This window comes from Pavona decussata, unplaced genomic scaffold, assembly GCF_977016875.1.
Source record: "Pavona decussata unplaced genomic scaffold, jaPavDecu1.1 SCAFFOLD_18, whole genome shotgun sequence".
NCBI lineage: Eukaryota > Metazoa > Cnidaria > Anthozoa > Scleractinia > Agariciidae > Pavona > Pavona decussata.
In genome coordinates this window covers 163,069-182,500 of record NW_028145441.1, presented here as the reverse complement: position 1 = coordinate 182,500, position 19,432 = coordinate 163,069, and the positions used below count along the sequence as shown (strand labels likewise).

The 19,432-nt window shown below is 38.1% G+C and overlaps 1 protein-coding gene and 1 pseudogene across 1 annotated transcript in view; one reads left to right on the top strand and one right to left on the bottom strand.

The window, feature by feature from the left end:
* The window catches only part of LOC146487113 (uncharacterized), a 22,683-nt pseudogene extending 4,752 nt beyond the window's left edge, over nucleotides 1-17,931 (bottom strand).
* LOC146487104 (uncharacterized) overlaps nucleotides 1-19,432 on the top strand; it is a 201,041-nt gene that overhangs the window by 30,853 nt on the left and 150,756 nt on the right. The window lies entirely within an intron of this gene.

Sequence of the window (19,432 nt, the reverse complement as noted above, 5' to 3'; positions counted from 1 at the left end):
CTCTTTACCGCCAGTGATAAATAGCCGAGCTGGCTGTCTGTAGGTATTAATGGCGTAGGCTGCAATTACAGGGAGTAGAACGCGGATGTTATGAATGCATTAAAAGCATCAATGAGAAGTACGGCATCCGTGTCATCTGCTTCAAATACAGCATGCATAGCGTGTATTGCAGCTTCGCTTCCAGATTTTTGTCCGGCACACAGCTGACGCATCATTACGCACTTTCCAACTCCTACTCCTATAGATCTGACAGCGCCTTCGCCTTTATCAAGTGGAATCAGGCGGCTAGCCACCAGAGGCTCTATGGTCGTAGGGTCGATGTTTTGTGTACATAGAGTCATTATCATGGTTGCGATTGCCTCACATAGCCTTAAAGATGTCTGTTTAAAGGACTTACAGGCGCGGATTCTTCTGAAACCATTCGCGTCAACCCCAGAGGGGCCTCCCGCTACCTTTGTTTTTAAAGCAGCTTGTCTGACCATCTCACCATTAATTTTTAAGTACACTGATTCCAGAAACGCATCGTCGATCGACCCGAAGAGTAACGAGCCTAGTTTTGCTGGTTGTGGAATGGGACGTTTCTGTTTTAGCTGCGTCATGACCTCGTCTGTTAGCGCTAGAAGAACACCGCTGGTCGTTTCATTCAGGAAGTGCAGCGCTGAGTTGATTTGGCCTTCGAGTACAAGCTTGGCAAAAACCTTAGATCGATCTATCGGGCGGGTCAGACGCCTTGAGTTTCCCGATACGATCTTGAATAATTCTACCTTCGCGTAGTAGCTTGTTGATTTCACCTTGTCTCCAGTGCGTAAGGCGCTTAGACAAGACCTCTTGATGATCTTTTGCCTTGGACTTCGCGTTTGGTTTTTCGAGCACTAGAGCAAGGAGCACAAAGGCTGCTTTGAGGTATATGTGCTGATTGCCGGAACCCCTATTCCAGTCATTAATGTGCAATGTTATCTGATCAATAATGTCCCTTCGTACTTTCCCATCTGGCACAAGAAATACGGGAAAAATTTCCGCACAGCCCCATACATTAATTATGCATGGTGATGTATTAAATATGTATGCACTTCATTGTTTTTAAAGACAATAACCTATTCCCATGTGTTTTGCATAATATATATTGCAATTAATACTTACTGCGTCAATAAAAGAGGATTTCGTCGTGTCATGACTTTTTCTCCAATTCTCTTTCCATTTTCCCAATCCCATTTTCATTATTTCTGTACACCAGCCCCCTAACGCTTTTCTTTTTCTTTTTCCTTTTTTTTACCGGTCTACCTACCATACCGTGCCTTGAACTGAAGCCGTACTGTTAGCGTTGGATTCCCTGTCCATCTGCTTTACCACTAGACTGCGAGGAATTTGTTGGAAATTACCCCTCAATAAATATATTTTATTTTTTGTAAGCCATTAAAAATCTACGTAATAATACTATGGCAATCTTTTTCCTGTGCGTTGCACTTGCCTTGCAATTCTCACGGAAAAATGCATCATTTTCGCCCCCTGATTGGCCGGTCTCGGTTTGGGTCTTTCTCCTAGTCAATCCAACCTAGGCCAATCCAACCATGTTATAGTGAGTCATAGAGCGTTAACGAGTCTTCGCCGACGTCACTTTTTTTAATCATTGCTTGTGCTCCGAATCGTCGTCTTATTATTCTTGTGTCCTTTGCTGTTTCGTCCATCGCTTCCCCTTACGTCAATGCCATGCTACTGCGTCTGTAATTTGACTGACCTTCGCCCATCGTTCCAAGCCTTTAATCACCTTTTAAAGTCATCTAAATATCCTTGCGGATTACGAATGGTGAACAGAATGGTACAAGGAACACAATCTAAACGCGTCGTCCGTGAAATGCCCGCCATTTGGGTACAGGAATGCCCTCAGGAAGAGCAATATTGGCATATATTGTAAGATGCCAACCTTTACGAAGTTCACCAGGACTGACAAAGCATTCCTGTAGCGCTCAACGCGCCCTTCGAGATTCGCCGGAGGAAGACGAAATATCAGATACCGTAACACATGAAGCCCGCACATGTATTCAAGCGAGAACCTCTGGCTTTATTTCAGAAACGACAGCAGCAAAAATAAGACGTAAAAAAAAAAAAAAAGAAAGGTAAAGAAATACTTTATTTTTTATAGTTTACGGCAGTCGCGATTAAAAACCACTGGTTAATCTGCCGTTATTTTTACGGCCCACGCGAAAACATGTCACTTAATTCTAAACATGTTTAAAACGTGGACAAATTAAAATGCGTAAAAATTGTTAAAATTGTCAAATTTTGTTTAGATTTTCCGTATTTTTTTACCTAAAGTTCGAAGATTTTGGCAAAGCCCATATAGACTTAGAAAGAAAATATAAAAACTGAGAGGAACAAAGCGAAGTAATCCCAACGGCACACCATTGTTATCCCTATTGTTCCCTTTGAACAAAGACTGTATGCATAATTAATGTATGGGGCTGTGCGGAAATCTCGCCGAAATACGTTTTTTCTCCACGTTTCAATCTCATTATAGGCATCTGTTATGATTGAGGTCGGTATACCAATTGCAGAACCATAACCTCGTTTTCCCCAGTTGATCGTAAACGGTTTGTAAACAGTATTGTAGTCTGGAAGGCATCTCGGTCTACTTACATTGTTTTCACCTTGCTCTTGGTCTACTGGGATTTGAGAAGTACTTGTCAGGGTATGCAAATCTTTGCTTGATGTTGTTAGCAGATTCGCATATTGCGAATCTGTCAAAGACAGAGAGAGATCTCTCGATGGAAATTTTTCACACATGGAAGAAAACGCTAAATTTGTAGACGAACAAATTAGGAAGCTTGAGACAAGTGCGGACGAGGGGAAAAAGTGAAGTCAGTGAATGCCCCAAGCAAATCATTTACCTTGAGACGTATAGCCGAAGGGAAAACCTAAAGTTTGAAGGTATACCAGAATTAGCTGAATCTCCTGGCCAACAAAATATATCATCGAACGAAGACACGGAGAACGTGCTGGTAAACTTTATGAAAGATGTCCTAGAAATTGAAGACGCAGATGATGGGAAAACCAAAGAAGGACGGACATGGAAGTCGTACAATCATTGCCCGTTTCCTAAGATTTCCAGATAGAGAGCGGGTTTTTAAATGCGGTCGAAAACGTAAAGACACTGATTATAAGATGTATGAGGACATTCCCAAAGAGTTGTATGAATTAAAGAAAGCTAGAAAGGACGGAAAACGCGCGTTCTTTAGTAAAGCTGAGCAGGATAAGTTATACATTGATGAGAAATATGTTAAATTGTAACTCTTTATTAATATGCGCTATAATATTGTAAGCAGTGGAGAACTGTTTCTGTAGTCCATAAACACTATGTTCACTTTATTCTAATTAATTTAGAAGTAAGTCCCAGTTAAACTTCTTGATTTTGTAAAGTATTGTTTACAAGCCTAATGATTTTTTTGGGCGATTATGTCTTTCAAGGTATTCATTATCTCCCCTAACACGTTCCAAACTAAAATGTGGCGTTAAGATTTGGATAAATTCAGAGTAAAAACAATGATCCAAACTTAAACAAACAACGACATCCCAGAGACAGATATTGGCGGAGATCCGTGCGCCGGAGGGGCGCGCGTGTTGCCCCATTGATAAGATATTTTGGTAAACCCATGTATGCAAAAAATTTTGGTTATGACGTCACTGTCCGTCCGGCGTACGTCCGTCCGTACGTCCTTCCGCCTCCCACGTAAGCCATTGTGAAATGTCACAATCGACCTGTGCGGCAACCCGCGTTTTTCGGCGGGAAGTGGGATGGCTTACTTCTTTCCGAAAACAAACGAGAATTTTGAAGAACACTAATTTCTTGTATTCGTTGAATATGTTGTCAAACTACATATGTCGAGAAAGCAGGCGACTAATAAGCAAATTTGAACACCGAGAGCGACTAACAAACAGGCGAAATGTCAGTTGAAAACAAACATGCGGTGAGCTGGGTGAGTAAGCAACTCGCAAGTCGCATAGAAATAAAATGCATTTTTGCCGGGAACTGTCGGCAATTTTCCATATTTAACATACTTCAAATTATACACAAACACTTTTAAAAATCGTTGCCATACGACAAATATTCGTGGGTAAATTAATTTTGAACATTCACAGAGTTATGTTTTGTGTTGGACTTGTGTAATTCATTCGCAGGGCACATTTGTAAACACGCAGTAAACGTTTACAGTCAATCCAGGTCACGCGTGAACAGTAATTCCAAGAATGAAATGAACATTCGAATTTCTCTTTGTAATGTCCGACGCGTGAATGAAATGTTGGACATCTCTCTAGAAATCGTTCCGAAAAAGACGCATAAACTGAAAAAAAGATTCAAAATACTTGGGAAACAATTGTTATTCTTGAAATATTCAATTTTGCAATGTAAAGAAAAATTCATAGCCTTATACTGTCAATAAGCTAGGGAAATTTATACGGGAACTCTGAAATCTCGTTGGCGATTTTGAAAACTGACATGTAAATTTTAAAACTCCGTTCAAATTTCAAAAATATCGTTCACGCGTGACCTGGGTTGACTGTAAATATTTCGGACCAAAACCAAACAGTATTTTTTTCCTATATTCTCCTTTTGTTAACGTTTACTTATAGACTTGAATTATTTCTGTAGGAGAAATATTCACAGAGCTATGTGTTGTTTTGGACATTTTGCGTTGGACTTCTCTAATTCATTCGCCATTCGCAGCGCATACGTTTTGTAAACACGCTCTTATTTTAAGCGCTCACTGAAATATTTCGGACCACAACCAAACATTATTTTTCCTGTATTGTCCGTTTGTTAACGTTTCCTAAGACACTAGAATTATTTCTGTAAGAGAAATATTCACAGAGTTATGAATTGTTTTGAGCATTTTGTGTTGGGCTTGAGTAATTCGTTTGCAATCCGCAGCGCATAAGTTTTGTAAACACGCTCTAATTTTAAATCAAAGCGCTCACTGAAATATTTCGGGCCACAACCATACATTATTTTTTCTGTATTCTCCGTTTGTTAACGTTTACTTAAAGACTAGAATTCTTTCTGTAAGAGAAAAAATCAGAGAGTTATGAATTGTTTTGAACATTTTGTGCTGGACTTGGGTCGCAATTCACAGCGCATAAGTTTTGTAAACACGCTTTAATTTTAAGCGCTCACTGAAATATTTCGGGCCACAACCAAACATTATTTTTCCTGTATTCTTTTCTTAAATTTTAGTTAGAGACTAGAATTATTTCTTTAGGAGAAATATTCCTTGAGTCATTAATTGTTTTGAACATTTTGTGCTCGTCATTCGCAGCGTATACTTGTAAACAGTACGCCCTAATTTTAAAGTAAACGTTCAAATATTTCGAACCATAACCAAACATTCTTTTTCCTTTATTTCCTTTCTTGTAACGTTAATTATGAGAATATAAATATTTCTGTACGAGGAATATTTACGGAGTAATAAATTTTGAAACAAATATTTTATTTTTATCCGAGAGGCCAAATTGCACGCGAGAAAAGATTACGTGCTAGTCAAATTTTCTTTATTGTACGCATTTCAAACTTGACAGAAATGCATTAATAGTTTCCACAGGAGAAATATTTGAGAGAGAGCGTAATTTTTTCATCCACAAGTGTTTTATGCTCTCGAACGTCATGGGAATCCAGCTGCAATGTGATCTTGCACGATCAACAAGAACAGCTTATGGTTCAAAACATTTTCCGCTGACGCGTAAAAAGTTTGCTTTATATGCACTTAAGATATACAGCTATTTCAATTAACGTTGTCGGATAAATATCAAGCTAAAAGACAAGACCACAATGTTTTGTGGGATTATTTTTTATGAATAATATCATCAAAATCATCCCTGCACGTGCAGGTCATTGTGCTGCTAATTACAACCTATTGTTTTCTCCAGGCATGACTGATTTTGATGAATTTATTCATAAAATAAAAATAAAAATAGCTGTATACAGCTATTTCAATCAACGTTGTCGGATGAAAGCATGAAGCTAAAAGACAAGACCGAAAGTTTAGGAGGGATTTTTATGAATAAATTCATCTAAATCAGTCATGCCTGGAGAAAGCAATAGGTTGTAATTAGCAGTACGATGACCTGCACGTGCAGGGATGATTTTGATAAAATTATTCATAAAAAATAATCCCACAAAACATTGCGGTCTAGTCTTTTAGCTTAAGTTTGATCCGACAACGCTAATTGAAATAGCTGTATAACTCAAGACAGGATGAAGAATTTGTAACGTTATTACATTCATACAAGAAGCAGACAGTAGCATGTATATAAATGCTATTAAAAAGGAATTGTGGAGCTCCCCTTTTAGGCTTGGCTAAATATATAATATATATTATTCACCTATCGGGTCATAAAAATCTTCAAAGTGTGACAAATTATTCTGTAGTTTCTGAAAAATAGCAAGTAAAAATGTCTCGTACTTTAAGTGAACTAATGTCTGGGAATGTGCATAGCTTAGAGAAAACTAATTCATCTCAAGTTGGAGAATGCTCCACTGAAATTCCTTTACTGAGCTAGCTTGGCGGCAGATCATCACCAACAAGCGATGTCGCTTTTCACGGGCGCTGTTATTCATGGAGGTCAATTCAGTATTTCTATTAACAGCTTCAATCAATCCCCGAAGTTGGCAATCCAAGATGTTGAGGTGAAGTCTTCTCCAAAGAGGAACAAAAGGCTAAAAGTACTGGATTCTGACTCTGATTAGAATGCATTACGGTAATTAGATTTACAAAACAGTCAACTTTTTCAAATTTTATATAGTTACGGTTTTGAACGGCGATATTTAAAGCTGAAAATTTTCATTGTCATTTAAAGTTAAAGAATCGTTTAAAAGTAGACTTTGTTCTACCTTTCCTCAGAGTCATTCAATAACTTTAATGTTGATAGGAATTTTTGTACGTTCAGTTTGCTCGAATAAAATCATTCGCAACTCGTTGTGGTCTTTGTGTTGATTTCACCGCGCAATTGATAGTTGTTAACATTAATTTGTAATATCCCAGTACATATATAATAAACAAATTACCTCATGGTACGAGTGAGTTTGCGATTCTTCACAACGAGTGAATAAAAATCGTACGCACTCACCAAACATGAAAAAATCTCTATATAGACGACTTATTTTCCCTCTGGACTCTAAACAGAGAGGAGATGCTGCAGTTCATTGAGCAAGCAAACAAACACCACCCGACAATTAAATTAACGGCTGAAATTTCAAGGTGAAAGATTCGGAAGCAATTCAGTTCTTGATGTGCGTACGCACTTCAAACCTAATAAAACATTTCAATATACGCACTTCTCTTCGTGCCACCCACCAGGGGTCCAAAAAGGTTTCATTAAAGGCCAGGCTCTGAGACTTCTCAGAACAAACGAAAAGAATCTTGCTTTTCGTTACACAATACCACCCAGCAGCGCCAAACTTAAAACAAATCCTCTTGAAAGACTGGCACTTATAAGAGTAACAACCAATTCTCAAAAAATCAACAAAGACTCGCCCAATATCTTACAAAAGGGGGCGATAAATCAAAGATATACTCGTGAGAGCCAAATTATCAAAAAGGCTAAAACACACACAGGGAATCGTGCAGGCCTGTCACTCTTGTACACTAAAAACGTCTCAATATCGCCACCGACCGCCTTCTTACATTTTGTTCTGTTTGTTTTGCGTCTTTGGTTCTTATACCACTAAGGCCATTTCATCTATTAAAGGTTTAGTTTGAATCGCTTATATGTGTGATATTTCTTACAGCCTTTCTTGTTAAGATCTATTTAATAATAGGCTTCTCAATCATTGTTTGGGCCCTGCACAAGTCAAGCTTCATCTTGTAATTTTTGCAATGCCGTGCCAGGACATTAATAAGTTCTCGTTGTAATTTGTTGTGCTTCTATGTGTCTTTGATCTTTTATGCCTTTCATTACGTTTTCTTAAACTTCTTAGCCTGTTTTAGAGCTATGCAACAAATAAAAGAAGACCGGTTGAAGTCTGCTTGCCGGGAATGGCAACGCCATATTTTTTGCGGGATAAGAAACATCAGTAATCACAAAACACTGAAAACGAACGGGAGCGCAAATTGAAAATAAAGAGAAAGCCGGAAAGCTACGGAATTCATAATTCACATAAAAAAATGAGGTTTGAACTCCTAATTTGAAACTCAGAGCGACACCAGTTCGCTATAGGGCTCTATTCAAATCATTCAAAGTAATAGTAGTAGTAGTAGTAGTAGTAGTAGTAGTAGTAGTAGTAGTAGTAGTAGTAGTAGTAGTAGTAGTAGTAGTAATTGCTTTATTTGCATGACCACAAGATTTCCAGTATTGCAAAAGCTTATATAATCTAGTTACTAACAAAACAGTGTAAAGTATCATAACAATATATAATTAATTCTAAGTTACATCATCAATATCCAATAATAGCCTGTCACGTATAATCATACATGAAGAAATAAACTTCATAACCAGTTTGTTTACATTATAGTCTTTAGAGTTCATCAGTAGTTTCACAATGTCTGATGTCGATTTCGTTTGAATATCAGGTATCATTTTACTTATGTCTTCATAGAATGTCTGCCTCTGTAAAGAGTAGCAACTACATTGAAACAAGAAATGAGTTTCATTTTCCACCTGATTTGATTGACACAACTGACATAATCTTAACTCTCTAGGAAGATGATCTTTCTGATATCTACCAGCTTCAATTCTGAGTTTGTGGTTACTTAATTTAAACTTAACTAGGTTTCGTCTATCAGGAAAATTTCTTAAATGAGTTAAATAATTAGACGAAGAGTATTCATTCTTGAAAACCTTATAGAACTCTAACTTTTTTGAGTGTTCAAGGTTGTGTTGCCAGAAAGGTAGATACTTGTTTTTCATATTAGTTTCAGTTTGCCTTATTGTCTCATTGCTAAAGTAGTAGTAGTAGTAGTAGTAGTAGTAGTAGTAGTAGTAGTAGTAGTAGTAGTAGTGGTGGTGGTGGTGGTGGTGGTAGTAGTAGTAGTAGTAGTAGTAGTAGTTTAAGTGTCCCTGGCTGAGAAAGTGGTCCAGATGTTGGAAGTAGGGGTCAACCGAATTTGATGAAACTTGCTGCAGAAGTTGGCCTTGGTGAGATATTCCAAACGCCATTTGGGTTTTGTTTTCCGACCTTTGGTTTAAAAGTTTCAGGGGGGGTCCCATTTCGGGCCTCTGAATCAGTGAAAATCCTGTTTTTGAGGGGGTATGTTTGTACTAGTATAAAAATAAACACATTAAACATACTGAATATTTTTCTGCATAGTGTTTTTCTACTATAAATACCCTTTCAGGTCGTATGTAAAGATTTAGCATCAAGGCATCTGCCTGTGTGAGGCCTGGTACTAGTTTTGGCCAAATTTTAAAGAGAAAATTACCACCAAAAATTGCCAAAGTTTAGCAGTTGATAATTTTTAACTGCCAACTTAGCTAAAACGGATTCTTCTGTCAGCAGTTACTCCAATGTAAGTACAACCAAAATCAACTGTGAAAAAATTGGCTCGCTAAATTTAAGGGGCTTTAGCAAAGCATTTTAGAGTCACACCCTCACAAAATTTACATATTACCAAAAGCAACAATTTAACAATCATTGTAGCTTTATTTATATTTTAACATTTCAGTTTGCTTTGTTAATGCTTACTTTACTAACAAAGTCTGTGATTAGCAATAACTGTGTGATTAAAAACTACCTGGGATCCTTAAATTGCCTTAGAACTGGAAAATAGTACTCACAAAATCAACGTTTGTTCTACTTGAACGGGAATATTCGTACAAAGTAACTAATTGGAACTCAAATAACTAAATAGGCGACATGATAGTTATACTGACATTTCTCCCAAGCATAACCTTGCTTGCTTACCTTTATATCACTTTATATTAGCCATGTTTATAGTGGGAAGGCTCCTTGGCTTCGAAAGAAATGTCTCCAATGTACTTTTTTATGTCAAGAAATAGCCATATTCCTGACAATTGACAGCACCTTACGGCCAATTCATAATGCCCGATGAACAGTTCTTGTTGTATTTGTTTACAGACAAGTCCACAGTCTGATATATGTACGGAGAATGATTTCTCAAGCCACTGAGTTGTTAAGGCAGCTCTTTTCTTTATCGAAGATTTCGATATTCAGCTCGTGATTGTGTGTAAGTAATATTATGCACATTTTGTGTAAAAAGGCAGAGATATTATCTTTGTCGGTACCTGCGTCCTTATAGCCATAGCCAATATTTCTACGTCCACATTTTATATTGCTGCAGTAAAGTAAATGAAATTTCGCTGTTTGTTCCGTCATCTTGGATGTAGGCAAAGAAGGACTGGGTCGGTAGTGGTTCCCAGTCTTCCTATCAACTGCTCCTTTGTTTACAAGCACCTGTCGATGTCGGAAACAATAAATCTTGAGGGAAGTGAAAGGAAAGGAATGGCGTTTTGTTCTTTTGCAGGGCCGAGGGAAGACAATCTATGTGGTGCTATAGAATGAGCAAAACAAGAAAGTTCCATGGTACAATTGCTTAGCTGTAATGCGGATATGAGCTCGTGGCACAAGGATAAATACAAAGGTTCAGGGGCTTCAGGGAGCAGGGGACGTCCTGCTGACAAGGGTTCGGGAAGTGGCGGTAAGAAATGCAAGATAATTTGTTGTACCCTCGTATATTTAACCCTTCATATATTCATATATAAGAAATGTCAGTATGACATTTCTTAATGTAGTTTTAATAAATGTTCGCTTGGACAACTTTCTGCAGTTGGCATACAGTCACGCGTCATTCGCGTGACCAAATGGTTACAATGGTTTCTCGTTAATACGCAGTGGCATACATTATCGCCGATGACGTCACCGCCTATTGTCTTGCTCAGTCTTATTGTCCTCCTCCCCCTCCTCCTCATTTGTATCTTCGCTCCTTTTCCCCTCATTTTTTTTATATACAATAAAGTATTTATGTATGTACTATATGATGTCATGTATCCAAAAATAACTTCAAAAACCTGTCAAACCGGTGATACCAACCATGACTGCCATAAGTTAAAAATAGAGCATGACATCTTTGATAAACCTGTCAAACCAGTTCATAACCTGTTGGTAAGACTAAGATAAAATATGACGTCATCCTATTATGAGTGAGCAAGACAATAGGAGGTGACGTCATCGGCGATAATGTATGCCACCACGTATTAACGAGAAACCACCGCAAAAAGAGGCCTAAAACATCCTTCCCAGACTACTTGTGATTGTAACCATTTGCGTGACTGCATGCCAACTGCAGAAAGTTGTCCAATCGGACGTGTATTAAAAGAACATTAAGAAATGTCATACTGACATTTCTTATATATGAATATATGAAGGGTTAAATATACGAGGGTACAACAAATTATCTTGCATTTCTTACCGCCACTTCCCGAACCCTTGTCAGCAGGACGTCCCCTGCTCCCTGAAGCCCCTGAACCTTTGTATTTATCCTTGTGCCACGAGCTCATATCCGCATTACAGCTAAGCAATGGTACCATGGAACTTTCTTGTTTTGCTCATTCTATAGCACCACATAGATTGTCTTCCCTCGGCCCTGCAAAAGAACAAAACGCCATTCCTTTCCTTTCCTTCCCACAAGATTTATTGTTTCCGACATCGACAGGTGCTTGTAAACAAAGGAGCAGTTGATAGGAAGACTGGGAACCACTACCGACCCAGTCCTTCTTTGCCTACATCCAAGATGGCGGAACAAACAGTGAAATTTCATTTACTGTACAGCAGTAATATAAAATGTGGACGTAGAAATATTGGCTATGGCTATAAGGACGCAGGTACCGACAAAGATAATATCTCTGCCTTTTTACACAAAATGTGCATAATATTACTTACACACAATCACGAACTGAATATCGAAATCTTCGATAAAGAAAAGAGCTGCCTTAGCAACTCAGTGGCTTGAGAAAGCATTCTCCGTACATATATTAGACTGTGGACTTGTCTGTAAACAAATACAACAAGAACTGTTCATCGGGCATTATGAATTGGCCGTAAGGTGCTGTCAATTATCAGGAATATGGCTATTTCTTGACATAAAAAAGTACCTTGGAGACTTTTCTCTCGCAGCCAAGGAGCCTTCCCACTGTAAACATGGCTAATATAAAGTGATATAAAGGTAAGCAAGCAGGGTTATGCTTAAAAGAAAACTCAGTATAACTATCATGCCGCCTATTTAGTTATTTGAGTTCCCATTAGTTACTTTGTACGAATATTCCCGTTCAGGTAGAACAAACGTTGATTTTGTGAGTACTATTTTCCAGTTCTAAGGCAATTTAAGGATCCCAGGTAGTTTTTAATCACACAGTTATTGCTAATCACAGACTTTGTTAGTAAAGTAAGCATTAACAAAGCAAACTGAAATGTTAAAATATAAATAAAGCTACAATGATTGTTAAATTGTTGCTTTTGGTAATATGTAAATTTTGTGAGGGTGTGACTCTAAAATGCTTTGCTAAAGCCCCTTAAATTTAGCGAGCCAATTTTTTCACAGTTGATTTTGGTTGTACTTACATTGGAGTAACTGCTGACAGAAGAATCCGTTTTAGCTAAGTTGGCAGTTAAAAATTATCAACTGCTAAACTTTGGCAATTTTTGGTGGTAATTTTCTCTTTAAAATTTGGCCAAAACTAGTACCAGGCCTCACACAGGCAGATGCCTTGATGCTAAATCTTTACATACGACCTGAAAGGGTATTTATAGTAGAAAAACACTATGCAGAAAAATATTCAGTATGTTTAATGTGTTTATTTTTATACTAGTACAAACATACCCCCTCAAAAACAGGATTTTCACTGATTCAGAGGCCCGAAATGGGACCCCCCCTGAAATTTTTAAACCAAAGGTCGGAAAACAAAACCCAAATGGCGTTTGGAATATCTCACCAAGGCCAACTTCTGCAGCAAGTTTCATCAAATTCGGTTGACCCCTACTTCCAACATCTGGACCACTTTCTCAGTCAGGGACACTTAGGTCGTTAAATGTCCGTCGTCGGACAAAGGCCTTCTCCATTGACCTCCACTGGACCAGGTTTCGCGCGACACGGTATCATTGCTTTAGGAATCTATGTAAGCCGTCCTTCCATCTTGTCCTTGGTCTTCCTCGGTTCCTTGTTTGTCCCCGGGGCGTCCAGAACGTAATGCGGGTTGTCCCACGGTTATGGCTACACGACCATCCTAATTCCATTTGAGATTATTCATCGTTTCCACGATATCTCAGTTCAAAGCATACTCGCATGCGCAATAAATGTACACAAGAAGCTGAATTGGTCCTGAATGAAGGAAAGAAATAGAGGCTAGTAGTGAGGGGCGTACCACGGTTTCCTCTTTTTCGCGGTGGTTTCTCAGTAATACGCGGTGGCATACATTAACGACGATGACGTCACCGCCTATTGTCTTGATCACTCATTATAGGATGACGTCATGTTTTATTTTAGCCTTACCAACAGGTTATGAACTGGTTTGACAGGTTTATCAATGATGTCATGCTCTATTTTTAACTTATGGCAGTCATGGTCGGTATCACCGGTTTGACAGGTTTTTGAAGTTATTTTTGGATACATGACATCATATAGTACATACATGCATACATACTTTATTGTATAGCTCCCCTTGGGGGCCCTTCTGTCATACGTGAAACTAAAAAATAGTAATTATTAAAACCATTTACATTTGGATGATAATATAGAGAAAAAAATTACGGTAAAAAACATATGAATTGAAAAGATTCTTAAAAAGTCTCTTTTTTTAAAAACGCTACGTTTTCCTATGTTTCTGATATGCTTTGATAAATGATTGTAGATTTTATTTTTGCTCCACCGAAGGTGAAAGCCCTTTGGCCTTTCGCAAGCCTACACTTAGGCAGTGTGAGGTCATTATTTTGCCTGGCGTTCCTTTGGTGAATTTTTGAACAGTGTTGAAATCATTCTCGAAGATAACCAGGAGTTAGGTTGTTCATTCATTTGTATACAGTAGTCTATTTTCATTGTCCGTAAGCGTATGAAAAAGCGATTACTGCCAAGCACATTATTAACGAATTGTGAGTTTCAGTAGTAATCATACATTTTCAGTGATTCTATTTTGGATGAATTTGATCGAGATTATGTCATTTTGTTGGTTATAAAAGATGAAATCAGAGATCAGACATCAGACGCGTGTTTCGATTCACGCACCTATTATGTTAATTAAGTTGAGCTTTGTCGGGGATTAAACAGTTAAAACAGTCTTTTGTTCTCTTTGTTTATCACATTGCTCCCAATAAGAATATTATTACGGTTGATCGATTCCTGGCTGCTTAAATTAATTTGCATGTTATGTTTGGCGCACACTGAAAAAATAAAACACGCTCAGAATTTACTGAAAATTCTTTATTGAAATTGTTCAACAATTCAAGTACAAAGCAAAGTTCTTATTACAGCGTTAATCATCTTTATCCTCTTCATCATTCATCATCATCATTCATCTTTATCCTCTTCATCGCTAGGGGTTAGGATTTCTGCGAGTTCACCATTTAAACTTCCCTATAAAGTTCTCGCAATTCAAGCTACATTTGAAGAACCAGTTTTCATGAACTACACTCATATTTAGTATTGAACAAATTTCTCTCCCAAATGATTTGCATTTTCCCCTACATTCACTCACCTTTTGGGCTTTTAGCTGTCAGAACACAAGCGCAAAAATCCTCTGATTTGGAAATTATGTTTTCTTTGTCTCGCCAATTGCTATTTACGACCCTGTGAAAAACCGTAAATATTCCGAATGAAGCGATTAGTTTTGTCTGATTTCAAATGTGTGTACATTGTTTCGATTTGAGACAAACGTAAAAGTCTTTTATTAAAACCACGTGGAGTTACGAGGCATAAACTGGGACGCATTGCTCATTGTGAATTATCCCCCTTGCATGCGTCGATTTTCATCGAACCCTTTCAGAGAGGAATCCTCAACTTTGAATTAAACTTGAACTGGCGCAAAGTCTCTCCGCTTTTGTCGGATTTCTTTGATCGGGTTATGTTACTGATCTAGTTAAAAAAGTGTTTGCGTATTACGTTTTCAATGAATATAAACATAATTTATTTTGTTTATATAGTCGTGTGGGTTCAGGTAGGAGTTACGAAGTGTTAGAAGTAGAGACGAGAATATCTGAGCATTAATCCTGAGTATGTGAGGAAGATTAAGCGTCGCCTGAACACGACTGTAAGACGGGATCGTGAAACACTGCGATCGTAAGCGAACGGCTGACCGTAATGTTTCTTTCGAAATAAGAAGACGTGATGTATTAACGTGGACCGAACCTGTTTAATTATTAGATCGTCTGTTACATTTTTCGGTATCGCGCTTTTTGGCAGAAACGATTGAACGATTTCTCTCATTTTTTTGCATCCTAAATAGCCTGCGAACAGGCTCCCAAGTAGGGTATAGGGGGAAAAGAAAAATCGGCGAGCCGGGCGAACGGAGCGCAGTATGGGGCGAGGAAGACTTGGGACCCTGTTCAAAGGCTACATCCTAAATAAAGAATGTTTGAATTTTAAAGTAACAGTTTTTATTGTAATAAAAGTGTTTAAGATATGAGGACATTTTCAACGACTAATTTAAACATAAAAATGGCCCGAATTTTGATATGTACGAAATATTTTTTTCTTGATCAAATAAGCCTCATAGTTTTCCAATTATCAGCAGTCCCCAACATAGCCTCGTAAGAATCAAAATATGAACGGGATAATTGCTAAACTGGTTACGAGTTGCTGTATTGGAGATGGTGTTAGTGTTAACTCATTATACGTTGCTGTAATTACAATGAAAACATGCTACTGGATGAGGTATAAATAAACAGATATACAAACAGCATTATCCGAGCTTTTCGGGGTGTACTGTGCATTTTTTTTCAGAGAAATGTAGCATTAAGCTGGCGAATTTTTCTGGTAGAAAGTAAACACATAATGAATAGTATAGTGTGCGGCCCAACTTGAGCAACAGCTGCAAATACTATAAAAACAGTGACTAAGATAGTCCTGCACGTGTTTGAATATAAATTCCGTCTGTGGTCCATTTATGATATATGGTTTATTGTTTTATATATATGACATTTTATATGTAACCAGTTCAGTGCAAATGGTCAGTAAGCACAATTGCAAACTAGAGGATTTTGTTTTTCTTCGCTTGTTGTATGAGAAAATAGTTTGCCAGAAAAGCTGATTATAGGTACAAAATAAACGTGCCGGTTTAACACCTAAGCTATCCGGTTCTCGTGCATGTAATTTATTTCATTTGATTGATTACTTAGATACGATGAAAACAAAAATACGTTAGTGAGTTAAGGGAAGTCAAAATGCTTATTAGTTTTGATCTATAGACTGATAAATGGCTTATCATGCGGCAGGACTTTCAGGAGAGGTGCGTCAAGCGTTGAATCTTTTGGTACTTCTTCGTTTAGTGACATTTCCAAAAAACTTAGTCTTGCTCAAGCGTAGAATGGTAGCCTTTTATTGCTTAATAGTCATAAGAATTAAATAGAGGATATTACATGGCTGTGCGGAGATACGAAATTTCTCTTCGAGTGTTGAAAAATATTTCACGAGTGAGCGCAGCGAACGAGTGAAATATTTTTCAACATGAGAAGAGAAATTTCGTATCTCCAAGCGACCATGTAATTTTCTTTTTATTATATAAAATCCTCACAATACAACAAGAGATGCTTAATTTTTTTTTTATTTTAAAAACTAAGGTTTGAAATTGAGTACATAAGCTTACAGTCAGTTTTATATTTGTATCAATCGTAAACCAAGCCGACTTATTTCAATACAAAGTAAGACTTAAGCGAAAAGGCCACAAATAAAATCTATATAAATAGAAAATGTATAAACAGGTAGGTCCTTGGTATAAACTAATGGCAGATTAATTACGGTTAGAAATTTGGCCAACAGTAACAAGTAAATCTGAACATACCGTTCTATTAAGCTTACTCTTGGCTTTCATCGCTGCTTTCAACTACCCTCACACGCTTCCATTTCCTACTACTACTTTCAAATGTGCTTTCACGTTTACCAGGAGAAGTATTCTGCTGCAAATTTACATTTATGATGAATGTTCATCCAGCAATTGTTCTGGTTATTAATGATCCAAGCCCTGTTAGAGGCATCTGAAGTCCTTCAGGGCTACCAATGCACTAATGTTCTTCCGTAGCAAGTTTGGTTGTACTCGTGGGGGCGCCTGATTCTTGGTTGTCATTCTGGCCTCTGAACGACAAAATACTGGAATTTTTTATTTTTACTTTTGCTTGTCCGACAAGGATGAATACTTGTTTACGGAATTAACATTCCGGTGTCCTGTGATCTGCATGATTTGCGTTGGAGGTATTTCGTTGTCATTCAACTACTGTACGAGGTGCTTACGAGCACTATGGTTAGTCAATCGCTTGTTTTCTAGTCCAAGACGAGCCTCGTTTACCATGTCTTTTAGCAAATTGTTGAGCTTCTTTACCTTGATGGGTTGTGCTTTAAACAAAGCTCTTATTGATAGGCTGGACGGCTGAAGATTATTCACCGCCAAGTAAAATGGGGAGTCATCCGTTTTCATGCTTTCCGGGCGCTTACTTGCATAAATTTTGTAAAGACGAACTGGATCTCTCTCAGCTGGTAGATCGGGAGCTGAGTACATTCTAGGCTTAATCTTTCGCGTATCTCTAGGGTCAGAGCCAGTTCTAGTTTTAGTCTGCCTTTCAACCGAGTATTCTAAATACCCTTTTCCGCCAGGCGTTTGCTTGAGTTTGACATCTCCCCAGCGTAACTCTCTCTGTTCTTTGCCGCCGCGAATTGAAGGGCGAAATGAATGGTCGAATTCGGCCACAAAGTGTTTATAACGGCTTGAGGGCTTTCGATCCCTAGGCATTTGGAAGCATAAGTTTTTCAATTTCCTCGTCTGTTAGGCTATCCGATGTCCTAGTCTTGTTTCTCCATCTCTTGGTCTTTAGACTCTTTTGTTTTGCTTTGAGGGTAGCCGTCGTAGTTTCAAACGCAGCGTCAGTAAAAATTGTGAAGCCGTAGTTCTGTTTGTTCAGATATCTCTGGATGCTTGAAAGAAAACCTCTCAAACTTGTTGGTTCATAGTGAGAGCCATCTTTTTTTCTAACGCCAAAAATGAACTTCGAAAGGAGGTCGTTCAGAACTTGCGGCGAAAGCTCGTGAACAGATGTTGAACTAAGTAAGCCAGGATTTGACGTCTGTATGAAACTTTTGAATAACTCGACGTCGTACGCATTTTCCTCTTTGTATTCGGATTTTCTTGTTCTTCTACGAATTCTATCAGTTCCTCATCTGTGATCTCGACAAATCTGCTAGTCTCCATTTTAGAATAAACTTAACTTCAACTCGCGAAAAGACAAACTCCAAACGGCAGCCAAACGACGGAAAACCCTTCGGAAAACCTCAAGTGCTTGACAGCGCGCGAAAATACTGCGAGCTGATTGGTCAAAAATGATATCACACATGTGTGGATAAAAATGATACCGTCACTGGCGGGATAGCGTTTTTATCGATTTGCTACCACTCGGTATACCACTATTTTTTTTTTTTTTTTTTTTTTTTTATAATAAAATAAATTATGCACAATCGCTCATCTTTGAAACAAGTATTACAGTACTTCCTTCCCGCTCCCTCGCTTTCTACGACTTTGGAGTGTACGTCCTTTCAATCATTCTTACCTCTGTTTGTTTTGCGTCTTTGGTTCTTATACCACTTAGGCCATTTCATATATTGGAGGTTTAGTTTGAATCGTTTGAATGCGTGATATTTCTTACAGCCTTTCTTGCTGAGATCTATTTAATGAAAGGCTTCTCAATTAATGTTTGGTCCGTGTACAAGTAAGCTTTATCGTGTATTTTAGAAATGCCGTGCAAGGACATTAGTTCTGGTTGTAAGATGTTGCGCTTCAATGTGTCTTTGACCCTTTCCACCTTTCTTTACTTTTCTTTAACGTCTTAGCCTGTTGCAGAGCTATGCAGCAAATAAATGAAGGCCGGCTGAAGTCTGTTTAGGTTATGGCTGTGTTTTGTCATGGCCTTGCGGTTCCACTTTGTTTGCCGGTTTTTGGAGATCAATCACGGTTTTCCGTAATTCTTTTTCTGTATGCCTGAGTCTGCCTACTGTGTTTTGAATATGTCATTATACGAAAACACAGGACCACAGTTAAACTCTCTAGTTGATATCATCAGTTGCCGGGAATGGCAACGCCATATTTCTTGCGGGATATGAAACATCAGTAATTGCAAAACAAACAGAACGAGAGAACAAATTGAAAATGAAGAGAAAGCCGGAAAGCCACAGATCTCATAATTCACATAAACAAATGACGTTCGAACGCCTAATTTGAAACTAGCGACAAGAGTTCACTA